The sequence below is a fragment of the Equus caballus genome, unplaced genomic scaffold (assembly GCF_041296265.1).
Source record: "Equus caballus isolate H_3958 breed thoroughbred unplaced genomic scaffold, TB-T2T haplotype2-0000451, whole genome shotgun sequence".
Taxonomy (NCBI): domain Eukaryota; kingdom Metazoa; phylum Chordata; class Mammalia; order Perissodactyla; family Equidae; genus Equus; species Equus caballus.
This window is the reverse complement of record NW_027221893.1, coordinates 321,845-348,809: the sequence shown is the minus strand read 5'-3', so window position 1 is coordinate 348,809 and position 26,965 is coordinate 321,845. Positions and strand designations below refer to the sequence as shown.

The 26,965-nt window shown below is 47.3% G+C and overlaps 1 protein-coding gene, 2 long non-coding RNA genes and 1 pseudogene across 3 annotated transcripts in view; 1 reads left to right on the top strand and 3 right to left on the bottom strand.

The window, feature by feature from the left end:
- LOC138922136 (heparan sulfate glucosamine 3-O-sulfotransferase 4-like) overlaps positions 1-12,835 on the bottom strand; it is a 145,746-nt pseudogene extending 132,911 nt beyond the window's left edge.
- LOC138922135 (uncharacterized) lies at positions 1,285-6,447 on the bottom strand. The gene is made up of 2 exons (XR_011435213.1): positions 5,553-6,447; positions 1,285-4,510 (listed from the first exon to the last, which is right to left on the bottom strand). It is a non-coding gene; the product is annotated as an uncharacterized lncRNA (long non-coding RNA).
- Positions 11,984-26,965, bottom strand: part of LOC138922107 (ATP-binding cassette sub-family D member 2-like) — a 284,371-nt gene continuing 269,389 nt past the window's right edge. The window contains exons 19-23 of the mRNA XM_070258930.1: positions 18,653-18,808; positions 17,284-17,409; positions 13,468-13,517; positions 13,282-13,345; positions 11,984-12,166 (exon numbers count right to left, since the gene is read on the bottom strand). The gene's annotated coding sequence lies outside the window, so the exon portion shown is untranslated. The remainder of the gene's footprint in view (positions 12,167-13,281; positions 13,346-13,467; positions 13,518-17,283; positions 17,410-18,652; positions 18,809-26,965) is intronic.
- LOC138922109 (uncharacterized) lies at positions 18,805-26,363 on the top strand. The gene is made up of 4 exons (XR_011435189.1): positions 18,805-20,280; positions 21,027-21,072; positions 21,671-21,731; positions 22,010-26,363. It is a non-coding gene; the product is annotated as an uncharacterized lncRNA (long non-coding RNA).

Below are 26,965 nucleotides of genomic sequence, written 5' to 3'. Positions count from 1 at the left end.
CAAGGGTAGTTTAAGGATCTGGGGCCGAGTATTTCAGGAGAAGGGAACAGTGGGAATGAGCCTGGTCCCAGAATGGAAGCCACTGCCACAGTTTGCTGCTGGGCCGAGACCGCCTCAATTAGCCCATCTGGTAGGCAAGCAGTCCATCTGCATGCAGAAAATCACAAGCTCCTAGAAGGGAACGCCAGCAGTGATTATTCACTCCCGTGATGCTGGAAGACACCACCTCCAGTGGGAAAGAGATTTGAAACAAATAAAAGGAAATGCTGCATGTTTGTGGCCAAACACCTGGGTCTGAATGCCAACTCCACATTTCGAGTGAGTTACTTGACCTCTCTGTGCCTCAGCTCCCTCGCCTGTAAAATCACAGCGCCTATCTCGCCAGGTCCTCTGAAGACTGAATGACTCCACTGCTTGGAGCAGAGCCTGGCGCACGCACAGGAATACAATATGTGTCTATCACCACTGCTGTCACTACCACCGCCACCATTATTCTTTCCCATCTACACCGTCATCTCCCTGTCCCATTGAGAATAACCATCACTTGTCCCTGACTGGACTTTTGCTTTGCAACAACAGGAGTGCATGTAAATTTACTGATTTACACCAATTCAACTATTAATCCACACCTTGGCACAGTCCTACCACCCCTGAATTGGGATAGAAAACAATCAGCACCCACCCCACTGTTTATGAATCTAAACAGTAACAGCTGTCTTACCATCTTCTCCGTAATGTGGAAAGTAAGGGAATTTTATACATGAAGTATAACATTTTCGCCACGTTCATATAACCAATACTTTCAGACCACTCTCAAACACACCCTCAACTTAGCAGCAAAGAACTCTAATGAAAGGAGGAGGGAGGGGGGAGGGAGGAGGGAAGAGCCAGGGACAAGATGAGAGGGGGGGGGGGGAGGGATGGAAAAAAGACATGCCAGCCAAGAGAAAGAGGTCACTTTCCATTTACTCCTCTTTCTTTGATGGCCCTCCATAAAGTACTAAAATTTGGTTCTTACAAGTCCCTTGCAACTTTTGCTAAATATATTTCAAGTTATTCTGTTTGGTTGGCTGGTTCTATAAATAGAATATTTTCTCTCATTATATTTTCAAAACGGTTGGGGTAGGCATGTAGGAAAACTACAGATTTTGCATAGTAATTTCCTCATCAGTGCCCTTAATGAACCCTATTATTGTTTCTAATAGATTCATGGGGGGATTGGTTATCTTAGATTTTCCAAAAGAAATGAAATTACTGGCAAATGGTGATAATTCTACCTCCCCCTTTCTTATTCTTTTTTGTATCTAACTGCATCATCTATTAATTACTGAGCAATGGTAAATAATAGTGATGATAATGGGCATTCTAGTCTTGCTCTGGATTTAATGGGAATGTTTCTAGTATTACACCATTAAAGATGATGCTGGCTTAGATGAACTCTATATGACTCCACTCATAGGTGGAAGTTAACATATTGACAAGGAGATGTGATCGGTGGTTACCAGGGAAAAGGGGGGGTGGGGGGAGGGCACAAAGGGGGAAGAGGTGTACCCACAACATGACTAACAATAACGTACAACTGAAATCTCACAAGGTTGTAATCTATCATAACATTAATAAAAAAAAAAAAGATGATGCTGGCTTTGGGTAAGATCCCACTTTATTAGGAGTTGTTCTAAAAATTAGAAATAGATGCTAATTTAATCACATGCCTTTTAGCATCCATCAAATAATTCACAGAATTTTTCTCATTTACCCATATTAAGAATAAGTCAAATTATAAGTCAAATTATCAGATTTCCTAAGATTGAACCATCCTTCCATTCCTGGAATAAACCCCACTGTGTCAGGACTTTTATTACTTTGTGAGCTAACCATTCACTTGTCCGTTTCTCCACTCTGCAGGCTCTTTCAGATCACTGGCCATGACTGATTCATGTCTGCCCCAGCACAAAGTTGAAAGTCAATACATGTTTAATGAATAAATAAATAAATGAATAACTAAAATAACAAGTGCATGGAACCTCCCAAAATTAACCCTTTGTCCCTCTTTCTGGGTTAAAATACTCAGAGAGATCATACACCTGTCCCAAGTAGATCTTTATAGGTTTAATAAACATGTGGCTAGACTGGTCCCCACTTCTTCTAGCAACAGAACCCTCGAACACCTCATCTTCATGGGGAAACTATTCCCTATGGTCTCAATGGGATTAGCCCTGGTTGCTTACTCCCCCCACCACTCCAGGCCAAAGGGGTGGCTACATCAGCCAGGCCCGATCAGGGTACTACACAACGACAGCTTTAGGAATGAGCACATGACCCAACCTGGACCACAGGCATCTCCAGGAATTTCTTGCAGAAGCTCTTAAGAAAAATTTTTTCCAAATCACTTATCTACCCTAAGTTTCATGTAGCCTCATTATTAATTATCTCAGTGATCAGACATCACAAATGTGAACTTACATTTATAAGTAAAGTACTTTGTTCAGTGTGCCCATACATCTTTAGATCAGCAAAACCGTACTCATGAAAATATGGGTCTACGCTTCTCCTTTAGAGGCAATCCATCACGGAATCTTCTTGGCCTTCGGGAACTCAGCTTTGCTTGAATGTGTGGTCATTTCATATGAGCCTTTTTTAATGGAGAAGTTATTTCCTTCTCTATGGTTTACTACTGCTTTTGGTTGAGGGTATTTTTACGTGAATAGAGCTAGCTGAAAATTTTCAAGAGACCAAGAAAAGAGACTATAAAATTTAGAAAATTTTATATTTCTGGAATTTTCAATAGCATTTACAATTCAACACAATGCAGAAAAAAACAATACACTAGAGACTTCCATAATGAGATTTAACAATTCTGTAATTTGGGGGAAAGTATAAATCTCTCAATTTAAAAAATATATATTACTTCCAAAAGAATTAAATAAACATATAATGTTTGTATGGGTTCCTGCTTACCATCTTGCCTAAAATGTAGTGAGATAACCTATCTGAGAATGAGGCAAGGTAGAGACAAACCTGGCAAAGAATGGAAAGAGACAGAGACCTTGTCAAATCATTCAAGCCCCTGGATTCAGCTTTTCCTGAAGCCACTTACCCCACAGACTTCCTAATTACATAAGCCAATAAAGCATCTTTTTTCGTTTATAATAATTTAAGCTCAATTTCTATCATTCACAACCAAAAAAGTATTGCCTAATTGATGTGTTGCTTTGTTTCCCTGTAAATATGCTTTACACATTCTTAAATAAAGACTGAAAAAAAAAAAAGTAAAGGTAGGCAACCCTAACTAGTGAGTGTTAAGAAAAAAATCATCAACCGCTTGCTTTTAATTAATGGCAAGATGGGCTGAAAAGCTCCCTTAGTGAATTATAATTTCAGACTGAAATTCCCAAAACAGTTCTAGAGGAGCTTGTCGAGCCGCAGAAACCAATGGAATCAAGAGATGACTTGAAAGATCGGTGGTTCAATCAGTTTCAGAAATAGCATCCATTATGCAAACCCAAAACCTTTAAAACTCTCTAACGCACAACCCTAGCAATCTCTCATTCACCTAAAGTCTCAAGGCCCCTCTCCTGACTCAATTTAAAACTAAAAATGCCTGGTATGAGTTACAAAAGTTAAAATAATTAAATCATGTTCTGATGGCCAGAGAACTCCAGGGAAAGTGGCCAAATCGCAACGTAGGGAGTTTGGCGGGGTCTTCTCGAACAGTCCTGCCTTCTCCAGTGCCTTCAGCTCTGCAGAAAAATGGAAGGCAAAGCATGCCCTCGGCATTCTAAATGCCTCAGTCCCTCTCCACTGCAGGCGGCCTCCATTCCTACTGTGGGCTCAAGAACATGTGAGCAGGAAAGCCCCGAGAGCCTGCTCCCTTCCATACCCCGTCCCCTTAGTGGAGAAGGCTGGCTGCAGGTACCCCAGGAAATCAGACTCTTCTCCTCCTTCGGCTCATGTCACGGTAGACCAAATTCTGGAATTGGTTTGGATTATTCTCTGGAGAGCTACTTAAGAGCCGCTTCAGGGTTTGAAATCCCTCATTCAGACATAATCTTGAAATGAAAGACGATTTGTTAATGAAAAATGCATTACAGCTTTCTCTGTAGGGCCCTCCATACTGATAGGCAGGATAAAAGGAAGGAATTGAAGGAAAATGAAGGAGAAAAGCAAAGGAAAAGGAAAATTAGGAGAGAGAGGAGAGAAGGAGAAGAAGAAATTCATCATGTCACACACTCTGCGTGGGGGCACTTTTTAAGGGCCGCTTCATTTCACCCTCACATAATCACTTGCAAGTAAGTAACATTGAGCCCATTCTGCAGACAAAAAACTGGAGGCTTGGTGATATTAAGTAACTGGTCTAAGGTCACACAAGGAGGATGCAGTGGATTCTGACTCAGAGATACAAAAACAGGCTCCAAATAATGTTGCTCCTACAGTGCTCTCGTGCTTCCTCTGAAGGGTCTAACGCAGATGTCTGCTCCAGAACCAAAGCATTCTAGTGGGCGAATGGGCCCTACGGAGACAATACAACCTCATCAGAAAAGAAACAGGGATTTAGAAAAAAAGAAAAGAAAAGAAAAGGAGAGAAAGAAACAATTTAATATAAGTAACCCGACGCCCAACAGAACTAGGATGGGGCAAGGCAAAGCCAGAACCCAATTTTTCTAACTCTCAGGTCTTACTCAATCTACCTGACCAGAACCTATTATATAAGTATAGTTTATCAATATGGATCAAATAGGGGACTGCCTCATTAACGAGTGAAAAGCTGAAAATTTTCTCAACTTCTGGAAAATGTTCATTGGGAACAAATGGGAAATTTTGGGGGGAATTGTCCTTTTCTGCCTCAATGTTCCTCTTTCTACCCAGCTCCTTTTGCTGTTGTTGCAATGTATCTGGCAGGTATTTGCCCCACGCTCTTGCAAAATCTGCAAAGGAGGAAAACGCTAACCTAAAACAGCACACAGAAGCCACAATTCTGACAACTACAAAGGGTACGGGTGTGCCAGTTACTTTCCGAAATGAGTTTAAGCCAGAGCCACAGACTGGTAGCCGGCTGGCTGTACCCAGCCCACAGGTGGGTTTTGTTTGTCTGCAGTGCTGGCCCACACTGCGCTCGGAAGAAATTTCCGTCTGTTGCCAACATTAAACACCAGATAATTTCACATCAAAAACTGGATTTCCAGTTTCTCTTACCAAGTGGAAGATCTGATAACCCTGATGCCACATTTGCACGTGGAAAAGCGTAGCTGCCCCTTTAGACAGAGCATGTGCGTCCCAGTTTCTCCCCACCTGGTCTATTTCACTCATTTATACAATCGCTGTGGGCCCAGAAGGCATGTGAGTTGGTGACCCTTGGTTTAAGAGGTTAAGCAGATGTAGACTGCAAAGCCAATCATTAGTAGACTTTTCCTAAAAACACCCCCAATAACAGACTCTTCTCTCAGTATTAAGACAGCTGTGACAGAAGGTAAGGCATATGAGACCAAAAGGATTTGAGAAATGGAAAAACCCAGCAGTTGAGTCCATTTGGATTTTTGGTCTAGGATACTCACTTTTTGCTTAGAAAATACATTCACTTTTATTATTTCATTTATTCCTCTCAACAATCCTGCAAGGAAGGAATTATTCTCAGATAAACAAACTGAAAATGAGTGATGTTAAATCAGTTATCCAACCAAGACCATCTAACTAGTAAGTTGCAAAACCCAATTTTGTCCAGCTACAAACACCTTGCTTTTGAAGTAATGAAAGAACACTCTGTAAGGCCATAAGGGCTGTTTCCACCTCAGGGCCTTTGTACCTGCTGTTCCCTCTATTGGAAACCTCTCCACCTAGATCTCCACATGGAAGGATCTTACTCTTTCACTTCATTTACATCCCCTCCACAGAGAGGTTTCCCCTAACCATTTGACTTAAAATAACATCTGTGAATGCACACACACACACCCCAATTACTCTCTAGACTCCTGCTTCTCAAAGTGAGGTTCAGGGATCAGCAGCATCAGCATCAACTGGGAAGTTAGAAATGCAGAGTCTGAGGCCCCTCCCCAGACCTGCTGAATCAGAATCTGCATGTTAACAACACCCCAGGTGATCCATGTGCATTTCAAGTTTAAAAAGCACTGCTCTACAGGAGCCCTGCCCAGTGGAAATGCAATGGGAGTCACAAGCGTCATTTTAAGTTTTCCACAGCCACATTAAAAAGGTTAAAAGAATGACTCGTTTGTTTGCTGTCTCCCCTAACGCCCTACTAAAAGATGCCATTTCCACGAGAACAGGTCCTCCCTCTGTCTTCTTCTCCACTTTATCCCCAGTACCTAAAACACTACTGGGCACACGGTAAACGTTATTAAGTGTTTGTTGAATGAAAGAAGGAAAACACATTCTAGTACTTTCTGTGTGGCAGCGTGGTACAGGGAAAGAAACCAGCACTGTGAAATTGGACAGATGTGGTCAACTCAACCACTGACCAGCTGAGCAACCTTCAGCAAGTGGTTCACCCTCCGGAAGCCACCTGGAGTGTAAACCAGGAATGTTGCTGTTTAACTCACAGCCTCATCATGACACCCCGATGTGATAACATGTCTGTGAAGCACCAACCACCACAATCACAGGCATTCAATCAATGCCAGTGCCTTTCCATTGTCCTCTTTCATTCTCTCCAAATACCACATGCGAATAATGGTGCTGACCACTTTCCTCTGTGTGGCATGAGCATGACTGAAGCTGTTTTCCTGAGTTATTTTCCCCCAGCCAACGGGACCTGCCTATTAATTGCTACCACTGCAGACAACTGGAAACCGTGGAGGGTCCCTTCTCAGCACCCTGGAGCTGAGTGGCTCCCAGAGCAAAGTGGTCACGGTTACTGTTCAGTCTGTAAACCACGAGGGAGGCCACAGCTCGAGTCGTCTCTGTCACTTTGATGAGTTCTGCCGTGGCAGCCAGTTGGCCTGCCACAAGGTCCCATCCCTTAGGAGAGTTCAGGTCTCTGCCCAGCCAGAGTGTATCAGCTCATACTGAAAGGTGTGTTCTGGCTTTACCCTTTTATTTGGGGGGTGGACAGAGGAAGGAATAGAGGGTTTAATCTACTCCCACTTATTAATCACTGGCCTCTGTCCATCCACCAACTGAGGCTTGCTTCTCCATAGCTTTAACACACACATCCTAATCCATCAGTCCATCCTGCCCTGAAAATCCAATGCACATGTTCTCAACTCAGATGTGTCTTTGACTCACGTTAGATCAACAGCACAGAAGAAAGCAAAACCCAGATTTAGACACAGCTGGAGTGACACCAGAAATAAAACTGCTAGGGCTGCCTAGTTGGATATGAGGAAACCCCAAGCCAGCTGTGCCGAGAGCAGCCCCAATTTCTTCTCGCTCTCCCTCTTGCTGAAAACACAACCAGAACAGAAACACTAGCAGAATTAGTAGGCTATTGGGAAACACACTGAAAAGAAAAACAAAAACAAAATAAATATATGGGGGGAAATCAAAGCCTTTAATTAACCTGTGGATCTCTAACCAGTTAAACAGTAGAGTAAGATTTCAGGCAGAATACGTGGTATAACCATTTAAGTAGTGATGCCACCACTGAAAAGACACAGTTGCACCAGGGAACCAAGAGGAAGAGTTTCTGTTACTGGTTTGAATCAATGCCACTGTTTCCTTTTCCACAATAGAGTGAGGTTGTCATCCCCTCTTCCTACATGGGAGAGAGAGGAGCCTGAAGAGGTGCAGCAAGTAAAATTCCCACAAATGTCCTCAAAGCACTGCTGTCCCTCATAAGGCTGGAGAGCGGTCCAAGGCCAGTGCCAGCCCACTTGGCTCCTGCAGGTCCAACGGGTTTCTGGGAGTCTTCTCAACAGCCAGGTTTGGGTGGCTAATGATTACCTCTGTGTTAGACAGATTCTCCTCCCGCACTTCCAATCGGCACCACTGAGCATAAGGGTCTCCCACAGGCAAGTCACTGGCGTAGCAGATCGAGGACACAGAGACACCGCATGGTCCTCTGAAGTGAGGAACAAGAGGATCCAGTTCTGTCCACACCTCTCCAGTGGAACAGTTCTACAGGTGGCTACCAAATACTGACACCCAATACCACAAGGCCCAAATACCACAAGTGATGGCTGAGAGTACCACCGAGCTGGAATGACATCTTCAGTAGCCATGTCATGACAGCGAGGCCGGTTCATACCTTCCTTTCCCAGCCACAGTGTAAAACAACATGAGAAAATCTGGCATCTTCTATCCTTTCATTCAGAAAATTCTCCGGACCCTACGATGGGACTTCCTGACACACACTCCACCACGCACACGTCATCAACATTATTTTAAGTCACCTGAGTCAAACACCCCCATCTCTATTTCCAGCTGCCACAAAGCAACACAACACACGTTGGAAAGATCTGATCTTCAAGCCTTCCTTTCCCCCAAATGGCATCTGACACTTCTCACAAGATACACAGCTTTAAAATTAGAACTGGAAAAGACCACAGTGACCCTCATAGGGCTGAAGCTGCCCCACAGCAGAAATCAGAACATTCCTACAACCAACAATTAAACAACCGAAACCTTCCCAAACATCCCCTTCCTTCTCTGGTTTGCTGTTGTTGCATTAATCATCCTGACACCTTTTTAATTATAATCGCAAACTCGAAGCCATGACTTGCAATGTTATAAATACTGATTTTCCAGTTCAAGCAGGCATTGACTGGTTTCTGTTTTGATAGGAAGGGGCTGTTTGAAGCCTCCTAAAATGTTGCAACTCGTCTGTTGAAACAGACGAGACATTAACAGACACGTTTGCTGTTTCCATTTAACCTGCTGGAATGTTTATGCCTAAGTCTACTTTTTCTCAAGCTTTGAAAGCATAAGGCGTATTTTCTAAAGCGGAAGAAATCAATCAATACATATTATATATTCATATATAATAGATGTTATATAATACACACATATAGCAATATATATTATTATATAATACACATTTACTATATATTTCTGAAGTCAGGTTATTTCTAAAACTGTCGCAGGCTGCAATTTAAACTTAGAAAGCACATCTCTTCAACAGCAAGGCAACTCGTCAGGAAACAATCCTTATTTTACCTATTGGCCTTGTGAAGATGATAATACCACTTTAGCTGACAAAGCCTGTGTTTGTCTGACAATTCCAATTAATTACTGAGACGCAACAGAGATGGGACCAGCCATCCAGATGTTTTTCAGAAAGAGATAAAAAGGGGGGGGGGGGAGTAAAGGAGATTTGCCTTTTGGGCAACTGCTCCAGTGTTTTTTAAATGTTACGGCGGGCCAGAAAGCCGGATCACTAAGTTATTTTACCTGCACTTAACTTTCTACTCTCCTCTCCTTTCCCTCACCGCTGGGAGACGGTGGAAGACAAGGGAGATGAACATCTCACAAGACAGAAGCTCTAATCTGTTGCCAAGGAGGCGACGGCTAGAAAGGGCAGGGGTGCAGGATGTAAAAACTCTTAGGGCACCGACTGTCGTGCAGACCTTGATGCTCCTGATGCCAAAGCAACCCAGGGTTGCTGGAGATGGGGAACATCCTCAGTCTTTTCTAGCAAGCCAAAACTCGCCAGCATCATCTTTTTAACTGTTCCCTGTTCATTTTGCTCTAACCTGAAAATACTAAAGTCGGATTCCAGAGACGCAAATACGTTTGAGGGCGATTTTGAGAGATTCCAGGAGATCTCAAAGCCCTTCAGTCAATCTAGCTATCCTGCTTCATGCCTTAGCGTCCCCAACGCAGCAGCGCAGAGCCCCACAAGAGCCCGGGCTGGGAAACACCTCGCGGGCACCTGGGCTGGGGATTCCCAGGCGTGGAGCTAGGTAGCTTCAGAAAGCACCTCCCTGGGTGAGGAGCCTGAGGCAGGCAGGGCAGTGTGACACCAGCTCCCCTAACCCTGAAATACAGTGATCCCTGGCCAGCCTCCAGTCCTCTCCGCGCTCCCCCGACCAGGCCCGCCAGGGTCCGCAGAGCCCTCGTGGGGCGAAGGGTTCTCGGGGAGATGCCTGGATATCGAAGGGCGTGGGAAGCCGCAGCTTTCCCTCTGGGTCTTCCCCACCCATCTATCCCCTGCGCCAAGCCCAAAGTCCTACCTGTACCACTCCAGCCCCTTTTCGTAGTTCCTGTCGAAGAAGTGTGGCTCTATGCCCACGGCCCGCAGGCCCACACGTCCGGGTGGACTCGGATCGCCTCCAGCAGCTCGCGGGTGCCTCCTTTCTTGACCCCGATGACGAGCGCGTGGCAGCTTCTTCTCCCCATAGTCGGGGATGCTGAGGGCGCCGCGCCTCTCGATGCTCCCGTTGGCCGCTCTCAGGCCTGCGAGCTCCTCGTCGGTGGTGCTGGTCTCCTGCGCTTCACACTCCAGCAGCGCGCTCGGCGCAGTGATCATCTCGCCAGGGGCCAGCAGGGTCCGGAGCCAGGTGTCCCGAGCGCCCCCGCCGCCGATTGCCAACACCCAGCCGTCGGCCCCGGGGGCAGCGGGCTGCTCGGAGGGCTCCGGGGGCTCCCCGCGTCTCGCGTTGTCCGGCGTCGGCGCGGGCGGCTGCGAGGGGGTGCCGAGGCGCACGGGGGGCGGCAGCAGAGAGGGTGGCGGCGGGCTCGGCGGGGGCTCGGCGGCGGCGCGCGGCGGCTCCTGCAGCGCCAGGGTGAATTGCAGGGAGCCCGAGCCGCCCAGGAGGCTGTAGCACAGGTAGGTGACGGACAGGGACAAGGTGCACAGAAAAAGCAACTTGCTCGCCGGCGGCCACTTAGCAGAGGCGCCGGGCGGCAGCGGCGCGGTGAGAGTTGGAGGCGGAGGCGGAGGCGGTGCGGCCCACTGGGCCACCGCGGCTCCCGGCTCGCGGCAGCGGCGGCAGCCCCCGGCGCTGCCCGGACATAGTTTCAGCCGCCGCCGCCGCCGCCCAGGCGCCCCGGCTGCGTGAAGCGACGCCGCTGCACCCCCGGCCCTGGCCGCTGTCCCGCTGCGCCAGGGGAGAGCCCGGCTGCATGGCCCCACTCCCCACTCTTCCCGCGGAGTCCGGGTGGCCCTACACCACCCACGAGGGGGGGCTCACTGACCCGCCGGCTGCACCTGTTCCGTCTGCAGCGCCCCCGCTTCCCGGCTCCGCCGCGGCTCCCGCTTCAGCCTCTGCCGCCGCGCGCTGTTGCAGCCCCGAGTTCCTTCCCCGCTGCTAACTTTCGGCCGGAAGAGAGGAGAGGCGCGGAGGGGAGGCGGAGGGGCCCGTGCGCGCGCCGCGCCCCGCGCGTCGCCAAGGGAAGGGTGAGTGCGCCTCGCGCGCGCCTGCGGACTGGGACGCGGAACGGAGGCGTGCGCTAGGGCTGGGGCACCTGGCAAAGCGGAGATCGTGCCCCCCCCCCCGCCCCCCGCCCCGCAACGCATTCACGCTGGAGGGGTTTGCCGCCCAAACCCGCGTGCTTCCCCTCCCCTGGGAGCCTGGGACGCCAGTTTCTCCTTCCCTCTCCCAATACTTTCAGAGACTAGAGCCCCACACCTGCCGCCAGAGCCGCAGACCAGGAAGCTGGGGGCCACAAGGTGGTGAGCTCTCGCTTCCCCTTTTCTCATGGGACTCCAAGCAAACTCGGTCCATCCATGACCCGCCCTTCTCCCTTCCTGGACATCCTCCTGCCTTTGACCCAGGAGGAATTTCTTGTCCATACCAGGATTCCCATGCCAACTTCCATCTTTCCAGCCTCCCCATCTTAGCTTGAAGCTCCTGATTGGTGGAGCTTTGACACAAAACCCCAGATTTCCTTGCCCTAGAGCTTTTGCCTCTGTCCCGCCACCGGTTGACTATGCTTTTTGCTCCAAAAGGAGAGGCTGTCTCCTCCTGGACACCCTGAACCACACATGCACATGCGCCCCTTGGGGGCCATTGCGGCTAAAGGAGTTCGGATTTCCCTGGACTAAAATAGACTATCATCGCTCTTAACAACTTATAAGCAGAGAGAAGTTGTGTTGCTGTGTCTGTGCGTCACTTCATTGAATTAAAAAAAAAAAGGTATCTTCTTTGCAGAGAGATTTCCGGCCCTCACCTCCCTCTCCTGGGGGGAATGGTAAACATCATAAGGCTTTGGAACATTCAAGACTAGACTTTGCTTCCTGTTTCCTTTTGCTCAGGGAGGTAGAGGAAACGCGAGGCTGGAATGGCAGGAAGAGGCAGAGCGGTCAACTGAGGCACTCCAGCGAACTCTGCTTCCTGGGGGCAGGGGCTGGCCCTGCACGCACCTGGCGCCAGTCTTTCCCAGAGGCTGGCTCCAGTGAGTCCTGTTTACCCTGCTAGCCACAGCTGGGTGCCTGGAGGGTCTGCTTTCACCTACAGGGCTGATGTGCTTGGCATCTCCGGTTTTGTTTGATCACATAACAGGGACAACAGTTGAAAGAAAATGTATATAGTGTCTAAATATTAACTAGATACCTAGTGCCAAAGAGAGAAAAAAATGTTGCTCCAATAACATGAACACAGACTTTTCCCTGAGTGAACAGAAGCTCACGGCTGCTCTCAGCTGGACGTGAGCTTCCTTCACTGCAGCTTCAGCTCAGATAAAGATTGTTCCTTTAGAATATATTTTTTATGGTACACCGGAGACCTCTGAAATGCAGAGTCTGGTGTCCTGTAAATCATTTCGTGGAACTAGGGATGCTTTTTCAAACACCACGCAACTGCACTCCTGTAATGTTAATGGGAAGGGGCCAACTGGAGCTGGGAGCAGCACAGCTTGCCCATCCCTCCTTCGGCTCCAAGCCCAGCTCTGGGTGGTCGCCCAGGAGGGCCCGGTTGCAGCAAATATTGTCACTGCTGTCGTCCATCTCCCTTTCAAAGCTAAGGCACCAGGATGCCCAGCACGTGGTCCAGGGGCCTCCCTACAGTCCCTGCCCGGCTCCCAGACTTCTCTATCCCAGCTCTCGGCAATCCAAATGAACTTGCTCTGTAGCTAGTTTTACTAAAGATGTGCTTTCAAATTTGGAAAGGTTTTGATAAAATGGTACTAACAGTTAACCTAGAGGTGGCAAACTGGTAACAAATTAAGAGCTGAATGTGGCCAGCGCAGTGATATTAAGAAGTTGAAACTGGTTGCAATGTTGTAAAATTGAGGACTTTCCCAAAAAATTTGGCTATGAGGTTTCTGCTGAAATAGTAGATCCTGCAACTTTGGGCCCCTCAGCCAGAACCGAGAGGTCCCCCTGACATGGAGCATGTGCCCTGTTCTTCACGGTGCCCCCCCAGAGTGCCCTCATACATTTATGTTACTTGCCTGGATGCTGCTAATGAGGACACTTCCCAGTGTCGCTTCTCCCTCTTGTCCACAGATAGTCCTACTTAAATAAGAGACTCTTGAAAGAACGGAACCCCGTTGGTGAAATGTTAGGCCCCACAACTGATGGGGAAGAGGTGATTTTTGGGGAGAGGAGCTTTGTAGATTTCTCACTTGGGCACTTACCTGTTTTGTTCTCCATCCAGGTTTTTTCTGGGAGCCAGTTCTTGAGAAACCTATAATGAAAAGTACGAGCTATCTACATAGGGAGAACTCAGACTTCGTTCAGCAATTCCCTGGGCGTCTGGAGACTCGATAGAATACTTTTTTCTTTTTCCATTGCCAACACCCATGCCCATTCAGGCCTATGAGAGTTTTTACAATGCTGCTCCAACTGGTCTCCAGGCCTCCAGCGTGCCTCATTTCTCTTCATCGTAGAGGACAATAGCAGATCAATGTTTCTGAGGCATGGCTCCACCAGTGCCCTCTCTGATGCAGAAACCTTCCTCTCACTGCCTACCTGATAGACTCCAACTCTCTGCCTTAGCACTCAAGGGCCCCTCCGCCTTGCATGTATCCCACAGTCCTGCCAAACCGAACAGTACCCACTACCCAAAAGCACACATTGCATTCTTCTCTTTCACCTCTGCCTGATCAGATGATGGAGTTGAAACAAAGCCATCATTTGCTAGTTAAGTGACTTTCGGACAGGTCATTTCACCTCCCTGACCCTCAGTTTCTGCATATGTAAGTGATGAATAGTAAGACTCACCTCATATTGTTTTTATAAAGAATTAAATTGACTTAGAGAGCATATGCAAAAACAGCTGGCTCCCTGCCTGACATGCTGCAGCCACCAGTAATTATTCGGACCTAAATATCGGCTCATGCCATGCCCTGCTTCTTTTCCTATTAAAACCTTATCCTTGAAAAATCGGTGTGTACCCTTTCTTCAAAACCAGCCCAAGGTGTAAACTGAAGTTCACTTTCCTAAGCCGCTCAGTGACATTTATAACGCCAAATCTAATGCCTTAGTTTTTTTTTTTAAGCGAAAGAAGCTAACTCTGGCTAACTTCAGTTTTCTTATTAAAGAAATTGACTAGAAGGATTTATGGTAACTCACATAACTGAAGGGAATTTTTGAAAAATCAACAAACAAAAAGCAAAAATAAGCTTTGGAAGGCACAATAGAGCACAGTGTATAGTTATTATTACTGCTGTTCACCAGATATTGTCGGCTCTTCTCTGGCCCACAGAAGGGATGTATCTTCTTGGCCCCTTAAAGTCAGAGGTGACTCTGTGAGCCTTTGGTGAATGAAACTTGAGCAAAAGTGAGGTTGTCTCTTCCAGACAGAACCTTTGGCAAACAGTGGGAGTGTGTTTTTCCTGCCTGGCAGTTGTGCAAGAAGTTGGATCGAGCATCTTTTAGCTGCCATCTACTCAATCCTCCAGACTGAGCAAGGATAATACAGAGCCAGCCCCTGATGACATGGAGCATGTTTGAGAAATACACCTTGGTTATTTTTAGCTGAGACTTAGGAGTTTGTTGTGAATACAGCACAACATGGACTATCTGACTGATGAAAACATACATATTATCAATTTCCTCTGCTGTTGACCAAAATGACTTCAGTGAGCCAATATTAGAATTCCTTTTCACAAAGGTGGATAAGTGACAGATTAGAAGTCTACACTGTCCCAGGAGTGTAGACTGATACCACGCTTATATATAGCAAAGATATTTCCTCATTTTGTCCTTTACTTGTCAATAAAAAAGTATATCTATAGAAATCTGGAGGTAAGGCTCCAGACAAAACCAACATGGTGACAAGGAGGAACATTACATACTTGTAAAAGGAGCGACAGATGAGAAAATAATAATAATGGCCGGGAACTTAGAGAACCTTGCGTTGAAAGGGATCTCATATGGAACTTAGGAAATATTATAGCTGTAAGCACTACATGACAAAATCTGGTGGACGGAATTAAACAATACTTCGAAGAAAGATACCTTCAATATACTTATCTAAAAAGAAAAATTAGAAACCAACGAGCTGCTTGCTCAAGAAGCTAGACAAAGAGCGAGACAGTAAAGTCAGGAAGAAAGGAAATGATAAAGATAAATGCCAAACCTTTGTTTCTATTTATTTGCTCTTTATTTATTGCTATGGACTGAATTCTGTCTCCCCACAGTTCATATAATGGAAGCCCTGACCCCCGTTGTGACCATGTCCAGACACAAGGTCTTCAGGAAGTAATTATGGTGAAAATGAAGTCATAATGGTGGAACCTAAATCAGATAGGACTGTGGCCTCATCAGAAGTTGAAGAGATCTCTCTTTCTGTTTCTTCACACGCATACACACACCCCGCCATCTGAGGACTCAGTGAGAAGGGGACCTTATGCAAGCTGAGGAGACAGCCCTCGCCAGAACCTGACCATGCTGGCATCCTGCTCTCAGGCTTCCAGCCCCCAGAATGGTGAGAAAATAAATTTCTGTTGTTTAAGTCACCCACGCTATGGCATTTTGTTATGGGAACCCAAGCTAAGACGCTTATCTTTCACAGTTTGTTCCTGGGTTCTGGTACCAATTCCAATGTGTGTGGGGTTGGGGGTCGGGGGAGTCCCCCACACCAACAAGCAATTCTTGGGACACCAGCTGGGTGTCCTACAATTCAACTCGATTCTGACACTATGTACCCAGAGACAGCATCACACCCCACAGGTTAAGGGTTCAGCCCCACAAGACTGCCCCCACTGCAGGTGCCAACAGCAAGTCTGGGTTGTCGCCTATGCTTCTGAGCAACTGGCTGTCAGTAGGAGGTTCCCAAGACTCTCTACTCCGGTTCGACGAATTTGCTAGGGCGGCTCACAGAACTCAGAGAAACCTCTTACTTACTAGATTACCTGTTTATTAGAAAAGGATATGACTCGGGAATAGCTCGATGGAACAGACGCATAGGGCAAGACATGGGGAAAGGGCACTGAGCTTCCACGCCCTCTCCAGGTAACCACTCTCCCAGAACCACCTCTCTCCCAGACCCTCCACATGGTCACCAACCGCGACGCTCTTGGAAATCTGTCCTTTTGGGTTTTTATGCATAAGCCGTTTATTTATTCTCTTACCCTCGGCTGCTGTTTTTCCTTCCCCATTTATAGCCCAAAGCCAATCAAAGAAGGACATGTGCAGTGTGATGCTGTTCCTGTACATTTTTTAAGTGCATAACAATGTAAGAATTTGTTCATGGAGACATACACATGTATGTCTTGACTATGCATAAAAATGTAATCTTTTGTTAATGGAGCCATGCACATGGATATTCTTGGAATCATAAAGAATGTAATTAATTTTAGGATACTGATACCTATGATGAGAGAGGGAGGAGAACGGGATGGAAATGTGAATTTTAGGTGTGACGGCAACATTTTGCTTCTTAAAAACACAGATATCATTGTGGGCTGAATCATGTCCCTGAAAATTCATATGTTGAAGTCCTAACTCCAGGACCTCAAAATAGGGCTGTATTTGGAGAGAGGGCCTCTAAAGAGGTAATTAAGGTCAAGTGAGGTCACATGGGTAGGCTCCAATCCAATGTGACTGATAGTCACGTAAGAAGAGAAGATTAGAACTCAGACACACACAGAGGGAAGACCGGGTGAGGACACAGGGAGAAGTGGCCGGGGAGAGAGGCCTCAGAAGAGACTAAACCGGCCAACGCCTTGATCTTGAACTTCGGCCTCCAGAACCGTGAGAAAATAAATTTCTATTGTTGAAGCCACCCTACGTGTGGCATTTTGTCATGGCAGCCCCAGCAAATGAATGCAACATCGGAAGCAAATAGGGCAGAATTGAACGTCTGTTCTTTCTGGGTATCGGGGCCGGAGATAGAGGTCATACTATGTACTCTTCTGCATATTTGAAATATTTCCATAATAGTTAAGAAAATAACAAGCAGATCCCGAAAAAGAATAACCAGAGAGTAGAAATTTATGTGTGATTACCTTACAGGCCAAGGTGGGTTTCGCGTTGGGCAGGTGGTTCTCTTCCACAGGGTGTGTCAGTCACCCGTGAATTCCCGTCTCTTGGCTCCGCCATTCCTGACGCCTGTATCATTGTCTGCAACCAATCTGCACAAGGAGAAAGAAGGAACACGGAGAAGACACACCTGCTTTCAAAAGTTCCAACCTGGAAATGGCACACACCACTTCCACTCCCATTGCATTGGCTGAAACATAGTCACACGCCACACCTCACTGCAAGTTGCTGGGTGACTGCCTTCCTGGGCACCCAGGACAAGGATGTGGACAAACAGCCAGTAGTCCCACCCACAATGTCATCAGGTTGACCCTGGTCTTCATGCTGCTGCTCAGTCCACAGCGTGTCTGCCAGGCCTATGGTTAGGGTTTAGATATTTTACAAAGGCGCGGGGTTGGGGGTCATGGTTTGGGACTTCAAAGAGGAGGAAGCCAATTCACAAGGAGACAGAAAACCAAATGTTTGCTGGGCCATCTCTAAACAAATGAGAGAGAACTTGTGTAAAATGGGCCCGGCTAGGTACCTTCTTCTCTACCACATCTAGAGTTCCCTACGTTGACAGCTCCTTCCTGGAACAGGCCTTCTGTCTTAAATTCTTTTAGGCAGTTAGGGGTGAGGCCAAAGTTTCTTTCATATATAAATTTTGAGTGTATATATGTAATTTATAGAACTAAATAAATGAATTTAAATATAGATACAATGGATTATATATTCTATTATATAGCAATATTAATATATATTATATATAGATAATCTCCTTGGTTCTCCAGAGAACCCTGACGAATACAGGAGGAGTTAATATTCTTTTATCGATGGCATTTACATTTAATCATTTGAAATTCTTAGTTATGACATTGTTATGGCTTGCAAGGAAGTGTCCTTTTCAGTGTTTCATTTAGAGGCCTCAAGATACCAATGTTAAAAAGTTTCCCATTTTACTTGTTTGGTTTGATAGGCTTTTTCCAATTGAGTGCACAGATAAACCAATTTAGGAATTTCAAAGGAGCCCCATTTAGGCCAGTGAAGCCTTAAATCACCCTGAGTAATCTGAGCCCAGTGGAACAAAAATCTACATGTAGAAGGTCTGTATTCTTTAAAGACAAAACCAGCAGGAGTCCCAGAGTGGGGCTGTTCTTTGGTGGTCCTCTTAGAAAATGGATTTCTCATCTGTATGAACTTACCAAAGGATCAAAGGCCCAAAAAAGGAGTGAAAGAAACAGAAGTTTCTAACAAAGCTGACAACGGAAGGATGGCCAGAACCAGTATCAAAGGACGCCTACAGAAAGAGTCTGGACCTCTACCAAAAATGGGAGGTCCAGGCCCAGGAGGACTTACCACCAGGAACCAGAGCCACCAGGAGGAGACGACAGAGCACAAAAGATTCTTTGCAGGCACCTTGCTTGTGTCTGTGAAGTGGCACCAGAATTGAAGGTCAGTAGCTAGGGATCCCACTTCTGTCACCATATAAAGTCAGCAAATAAGAGGCATAAACTGCAAAAGAACCAAAAAGTTTATTTGGGGTCTCAAGAATTGCAATTCAGGAGATGTAGATTCGAGTAGAAGCTCAAATGTGCTCCTAGGAAGACAAAGGAGGCAGGGGTAGATAAAAGGAAAGGACACAGGCTTACAAAGGTCTACAGTGAACAGTTACTGACTGGTTCTGGCATGGGGTGAGCTGACTTGCCAGAACATAGTTGGTCCTAGGCAGACTGTCCCTTCTTGGAATGAGGAAACACTTCAAGATGTGACCTCTGCTGTCAGGTAAAGCTCAAAAGTTCAGTTAACATCTGGTGGTGGATGTGGTGTACAAGCATAAGCCCCACTTCCTTAATGGCCTCCCAGCTCCATTTTAGAAGCCTTGAAAATGGTATTCCATTTTGTCATTGTCATCCACCACAGTCACGCACCACGTAACAATATTAACGATGTTTCGGTCACTGATGGACCACATATATGACAGTGGTCCCATACGGGTAGCACCACATAGCCTAGGTGTGTAGTAGGCTCTACCACTTAGGTTTGTGTAAGTACACTGTGTGATGTTCACACAACAGTGAAAGTGCCTAATGATGCATTTCTCTAAACATTTCCCTTTCATTAAGTGAGGTACGCCTGTACTGATTTTAGTCTTGTGAGTGTTGAATAATGAATTACTCATTTCAATTATTTGAGTCAGCCCCACTGGCTGAAGATGGTAAAGGCTGACTGAAGCAAAAAACTAAAATTTGTTATTCAACATTCACAAAACCAAATGAGTAAAGAAGAACTTTAAGTTCTATATCAGGGTTCATGTAAGGCAAAAACATTCTAAAGGAAAGATGGATTTGAGGACATATATGATTCTGAGTGTAAATGTCTGGGTACAAGCAAAAATTCCAGGGAGCATTTCAGACTTTCGAGGCAGTGGAATTGGTGAAACCAAAGTCAAGCTCTCCAAACAGTAAAGGGGGCCCAGGTAATATCTGGAGTACAGGTGGAACAGGCACAAAATTTCATTAATGTAATTGTATGATTTCATGAACGGACAGAGTTGGAAAATAGGATGGCAGGGTAGGGCAGAGGGACCTGGAGGGCCCAGGATGGATGGAGAGATCAGCTGGGCTGGTGTGAGGAAGGGGCCATGGGCACACCCTCTTCATGTCCCCTCCCCCACCCTCTGAAACCCTTTGTGACTCTTCAGTGCTCTGTGATGCAGGCCTGGGATTATAGGCAAGTGCGGACACTCTCAGAGCTCAGTTGCCTCAGGCAGCCTTGCGATTCAGAAAATGGAGTTCAGTCAATGGAATGTTCTCTCATTTCTGAATAGCCATATGGAGTTGTTTTTGAGCATCTGCTCAACATTCTTAGATAGTGACTATAACCTCAGCATCGTGTGTGGGTTGTGGCTGCTTCTTCTGTTCCTGTGCTTCCTGGTGGAGATTCCATCTTTACCAACCTTGTGGAAAACCAAAATCTACCAAAAGGTAAGGATCCCTGGGCAAGCCACCAACAGGGATTTTTTATTGTTGTTTCCATTTCTAGTCCCACATTTTTAAATGAGTTGGTCCAGAGAGACTCCTAAGATGGCAAGTCTGAATAGAGGATAGAACATCATCCTTCTAGGGGAATAGGCCAGGCAGGACTAGGGGTTCAGCTGGGACTGTTTCCCATTTAAAACTCACAGACCATCTGGGTGTGGTGGAGGATTCCTGGATAAAACCCCATCACTGATTTCACGGCCCTGCATTAGGTTATTTAGAGAGTTTGGGATCTGTGTAGGAGAACACTGTTCCCAACACTGGATCATGAGTCACATTCCCATGTCGGGAGTCATTCGACCAAACCGTCCTTTGTATTGGGCAGATCAGGAGAGCAGGGCTGAGCCTCTGAGCAGACACTGGAGTGTGAGCTCTGTCCCAGGATACAGGGTCCTATCTGAGGAAGCACAGATGTGACTGGGGGCCTCAGAGTCTATGCCCTCCTTGAGCAGAGGACTTCTGACTGAGAATATCAAGTGTGGACTCTAGCCAAAAATCCTCCTTCGAGTTTTTCAAAGAAGGAAAAATTGAAAGTATCTTATCACCTTTAGAAATTCAGAAAGGGAAAGAACACAAAGTGCTAGTAATAAAAATAGAGAGTGACATTAATCTTGGATGAATATCTGAGTTTCCTAGAGAGAGGATCAAGCCAACTAAGTCCTCGCTCCTCATTCTTTTCTTTTTGTTCTCAGCGTCAGGGCAGAGCCAAGAGGAGAAGAAAAGGTGGAACATCAAGTGGTAAGGTTCCACCTATCCCACCTGAGCTCTCCAAGGGTGACACATCCTGTCCTCTCCATGAGGTCCCAGGTCCATGGTCTCTGAGGATGTCAGTCGCTAGATAGAGTCCCTCTCAGAAAATAGAGGCCTCAGAGGAAAGGCTCATGGGAAGGTAGTCAGAACCCGAGACATTTCTCAGATTCCTGCTCTGCCCAGCTCTGGGCATGAAGCAGTGATGGGCCTGGACAATGGGTGTTGCCCAGTGGGTTGCCGTGGGAGACACCAAGAGTCAGAACTTCTGTGTCCTGACCTTGTGAAACTACGTTGACTTCCTGGATGATCAGACTCCTCTTTGAGGTAACCATTGACCTATGTTCCTCACATGGTGGTTTTGAACATCCCATGGGATAATGTATGTGACAGTACTTTATAAATGAAGCAACAAACACATGTGAACCTTATTAATATTATCATTGACCGTTTGACCACATCTACTGATTCTTGGGGCTTTCAGAGTTAATATCCCGTTAATATCCCAAGGGTCTCCCATAAAGGGACTCCCGTGTAACACCTATGCTTCTACCTTTATTACATGTAATTCACTCTTCTGGTTTCCCAGGTTGGAGAAACTACCAGAGGGAAACAGAGGAGAAAAGGAGGCTAATTTCTATTCTGAAAAGGTGACCAGTCTTTTCTTTCCTGATCCCTCTTTGACATGTTCTCTGCAATTCCAGGGATTCAGTACAGCCTGCAGTAGTCATGGGAGGGGTTTGCCATAGGAACGGGTATGTGAATGAAGGCCTTGGGGTGAGGGCTGCTGAGTGTATGGTGAAGTCATAGATGTGGGGCATTGTGAAGGGGCAGCAGGCTTCAGGTGGCCCCTCCCCTGACAGGCCAGCAGGTCCTCCTTTCCTTGTTCTGGTCCTGGCTACAGTTTTCTACTTCCTGTCTCCCGCAGGCCCCTAGGCCGGCCTCTCGATACCACCCGCATTCGTCAACTATTATGCCCAGACCCCTCCTGTGAGGTGTGTAATAGCACAACTGCTGAAATCAATCGGCTGCTGTTCCTGGAGGACCTGGAAGATGATACTGCCTCTGTGTCCTCTATGGCTTCCACAGCTTCTGGGACTGAGTCATCATTCACTCTGTCCTCTGCCTTCTCAGAAGTCCCTCCAGGAGACCTAACACCATCCCCTCCACCTGACCCTTCCCCACCGCCCCGCTCCGTTCTCTCACCTAACCCAATGACACCCTTAGCTGACTTTCTTTCACCCTCACCACCGGGTCACTCTATGCCACCAGAGCCTATTCCTCCCTTGGAGTCCAAATTCCCAGCAGACCATTCCCCACCCCAACCCATTGCCCTTCCCCCTCTCCCACCACATGACACCCAGGCAACGGGTCCTATTCTCCAACCAGAGGCCACTCTGTCTCTGAATACGATCTTCTCTCTTGACCGCACCCTTTCCCAAGATATTAACCCCTTACCAAATTTGCCCCAGATAATGAATCCCAGTGACTCACTGGCTTGTCATCACGCACCACCAAGCCTGTCTGTCTCACCACCGACAGACCACCCTTTAACTGTGACTCAATCTAAATCGGTTTCCATCTTATTGAAGTCTGTTCCAGAGAACTCATCTCCAGATAGCCCTGGTGGGTTGTCCACTTATGTCCCAACAATCAGAGGCACTGACCATTCAAGCCTGTCAATTTCAGAATTATCCTGGTGGCAAGCTTGTGCCAAAGACTTGTTCTTAGCACCTTCCACCTTGGCACCACGTGATTTTAATCGTGAGTTTCTTGCCCTCCATTCTCCAGAGTCCTCTCTGGAGAGACACCCTACAGCTAACCTTATAGAGCCTGGTAACCTCTCATTTCTCAGCCCTCATGTCCTGGCACTCCTGGAGAGACAAGTCCGAAAGAGGAGTGATTTCCTGATGTGGAAGGAAAAGGAGAAGGAGAAGGGCTCTTTTCCAAAACAACTTAGGCCAGGCCACCAACTAAATCCTTCGGGGAAAATGTCAGAGTCAAATGCTGATGAGTGTGACTCAGCATTCTCCCTTCCTTTCTGGAGCAGTGCAGGCAAACCAAAGGAGCTGCACATGCATGAGCAGCCCCCATGTCCTAAAATCTTGGAGGACCATTTACAGGAAAAATGTATGCAGCTCTTCTGGGGTCTCCCATCTCTGCACAGCGAGTCCTTGCCCTCTGCTATCCGTGACTCACGTGACTGCACCACAATCTTCCTTTTCAATACCATCTCAAATGCCTCCATGGGCCAAGAATCCCCAGTACCTCTCCATCGCCCACCTCCATCCTTGCCTGAGATCCAGCCCCAACCCTTGCCTCAAACCCTGCCCCAATCCCAGCCCCTACCTCTCACTCAGGTCAAGTCCCAGGCCCACCTTAAATCCCCACTCCCAATCCTACCATCTGGTCCTCTACCCCAGAGAAGGATCTGTGGAGTGTGTTACCATAGACCCCCGGATGAATCAGAGTCTCTCACCTCATCTGAAATTCAACAACTGGAATGGAAAGTGTTGCAGAAGCAACAGGAAAGTTTGTGGGGTTCCCCCTCTGTAGTCCAAAGATCTCAGGAAGAATTTTGTTCTTCAGCTCCCAACTTTCCTTACCATCAGGCCTCCCAGGCCCATGCCTCCATCTCCACCCTTCCCGTAGAGTTTCCTCTCAGTGATGAGCTGAGGAAGAAACTGGAACATCACCTTCGAAAGAGGCTCATCCAACACCGGTGGGGCCTGCCCCGCAGGATCTGTGAGTGTCTGTCACTGATGATGCCTCCAAGAGATTTCTCAGAGATAGCTAAGTCAGAAAGCAATCGTGGACTCTCACGGATCTCGGTGAACAAAGATCTAAATGTTGGATTGAGCCAATCCAAAAGCTTCCATGAGAGGGGTTCAGAACTGCTTCAGGTAGAGAAGGAGATGGGGAAGGATCAGGGGCATAGCCCAGAGAACGGCCCAAAAGCTCATCTGTTGAGTGACCCAGAGAGCTCTTCAGATAAGGATCCGGCATATGACTCTGAGAAAGACCTAAATAGTCACATGGCAAGTCTGTCAGGGAAAGCTTCAAGGGCCTTGGAGGAAAGTCTAGATCAGAAACAACTTGAAAATGTCCTGAAAGCACATTTGAGCAAGAAGTTTGAGGAAATCAGTGAGGCTCGGCTCCCTGGGACGGTGCGCAGTTCATGGCATGCTAGCAAGCAGACATTGCTGCTTTCTGACAAACCCCGCACCCAAATAACTCAGAGGAGTTTGCCACCTTCAGTGGGTGGGGACTCCTCCCTGAATACCTTCCAGGAGATTTGCTTCATTGATTCCAGTGCACAACAGATGATGGAAACCCATATTAAAAGTTTCCGTATGAGGATGGAGTGGGGCCTGCCCTGCAGGGTCCTTGAATCCATACAGGCGTTTAAATTGGAAGATGCTGCATCCCAGTCCTTGCCCTATTTCTACTGTCCCCCCTCAAATAACCCAACTTTGGAAGTCGACTCCAAATCCGAGGGCTTCGAGCCCCATAGAGGAAGCTCTAAATCTGTTCTTCAAGAAAAAGCGGAAACAACAAATTCAGCCCTGGTCCTGGATCGTCTTTGCCCTGCTACATCACCTATGGGCAGGGAAGGACAAGGGGTGCCGAGACAATCACCCTCTGGTATCAACCAAGAGATTGCAGAGGTTGTTCAGAGGAGTAAGGGTGCCAGGCAGACTCATCTGCCTGTCACATGTGGCATCACAGGCAAAACGAGTCAGAAATTTACTCAACTAGGCAACAGATGCCCCCCAGAGCTGCCTGCAAGGCAAGCTGGTGCCAAACCTGAGACAAAAGATGAGAGAGTGAGTTCCAGTGATAGAAGAGAAGGGCGACAGGACAAAAAGATGAAGTCGGAACCCTATTCCATGTACAACACGGCCAGGGACATATTCAGGGCCAAGGAGCTCAATGCTCTGCAGTCAAAAACTGGTAGTGTGTTGACAACCAGCAAGCCAGGAAGCTCCCAAATGATACGTGAGAATCACAGTAAAACAGAAATTACTGGGACCATTGAAAGCCCTGCACCAAAAAGACAAGTTGCCCAAGACCCAAAGTCATCGGATCTTAAGGAACATCTGTTTGGGGAATTAAAGTCAAAACTAGAGAAGAGGAATCAGAGCCAGGTCCAAGGCCAAGACACTGACAGGTCCCCTGCCTCAGAGAGCTTGACTTACAAGGCCTCACTGACTCATGCCCACGGTGTCTCCAGTGGGGACATGGGAGCTTCCCAGGTGCTGCGTGTCCATCTGGAGGACAGTGGGATCAGCAGGCAGCAGCGGCAGGAGCCTTGGGTCCCTAAGAAAGACCTAAAGAGGTCCGAGGATAAGAAATTCCCACCAGCTACAATGAGACTGAGCCCTCCGGGCCCCAACAAAGAAGAGCTTGGTGGAGGGGATGCAGGGTTGGGGACATCCCAACCTACAAGAAAGAGTTTCCCTACTCAGATCACAGCATCAGAGGAGACGCTTGGGAGCAAGTCTTCCCAGACCTCATCACAGAAGGCACAGCCTCCTCCTGAAAGTCTGTTCAGAAAAAAGATGAACGACATTTTTCAATGGCTTCGTCCTGGGACAAAAGGCAAAAAGCAAGAACATCCCCCGGAAAAGGGCCGCCCCATATCATCTGCACAGAGCAGAGGCCTGGTTAAAGGGAGAGCTGCCGTTACTGGGACCACCACGGCTCAGAAGACCAGGACGGTCCCTGGGAAGTTCCCAGTGGAGAAACTGGGGCAGCGGTGTGCAACAGAGGTCACCCGCCCTCAAGAGCCCCTTCCTTCCCTGAGGAAGTTTGTGAAAACTGAGCAGAAGGCAGAAGAGCAGGCCCAGGCAGAGCCCGTCCAGGGGCATCCTTCCAACTACAGGGCTCCCTCCTGTAAAGTGCCAAACACCAAGTCCTGCCACCAAGAAGTTGTCTTTGCTGGCCGGAATTATCCTACATGTTCTAGATGGATCAGAGACCAGAAAGGACACCCTCAGAAAGTCGTGGCGTTTAAAGATCAGCTATTGGATCAGAAGCGTCCCTTATCTGTGCCCCGCAGGGAGCATGTGCCCCATCCAAGCTCCACCTGCAGGCGTCAAGCCGGCCCAGGGGCCTCCAGCTGTTCTCACCACTGCTAAAGGCACTATGTTTAGGGATCCGTCTCTACGTCAACAGAAAACGCTTTTCCAGCGTTTCGAGAGCGGAAAATTTCCCACCACAAAATAATTCCTTCTCGTGGAGAATATTAATTCTCCCCAATAAATGATTCTCTAATAATAGTGATGTCTTTTCTGTGTCCTGTGTTGGGGGCATGGGTTTCAGGTAACTCAGGGCTTGTGCTTAGGGAAAAGGAGGAGTGAGTTCAGCTCTTACTGATTGCTTCCTCTGGCTTCTGAAAGGTCACCAGTGCTCTGCAGCTCTTGTTGACAAAGCGATATCACGTGCCCCCAAAAGCCCATTTCCTCCCTGATGAAGTTTGAGGAGGTGGGCTCTGCCTCCTGCCTCTTCGCTTAGCCTTAACGAAAGTGTAGAGCAGCCCACACCTTCCGCTCACTGAATGTTTTACATCCTTCAGAGAGTAGGGAAGACAGGTGTTCTCTATCCGAAGAGGGCCAAGAATAGGTATGCAATTCATAAAACAACAATGAAGAAAAAACAGTGGCTTCATCATGATTTAGAGGTCAGTGACCAGAGGACCCCACAGGGGGTGAACCCTAAATGGGATTTGGGGGGTGGGGGAGGGTATTGCTGCAGTGGATCCTGGGCTGGTGGGGGAGGGGCTAGCAACAGCACAGACACGCCTTAAGAATCTGTCATGTGAGTCATATTAATGTGTTAGGGAAGAATACTTTAAACTTTACACTGAGGTTTCCCTACTGGA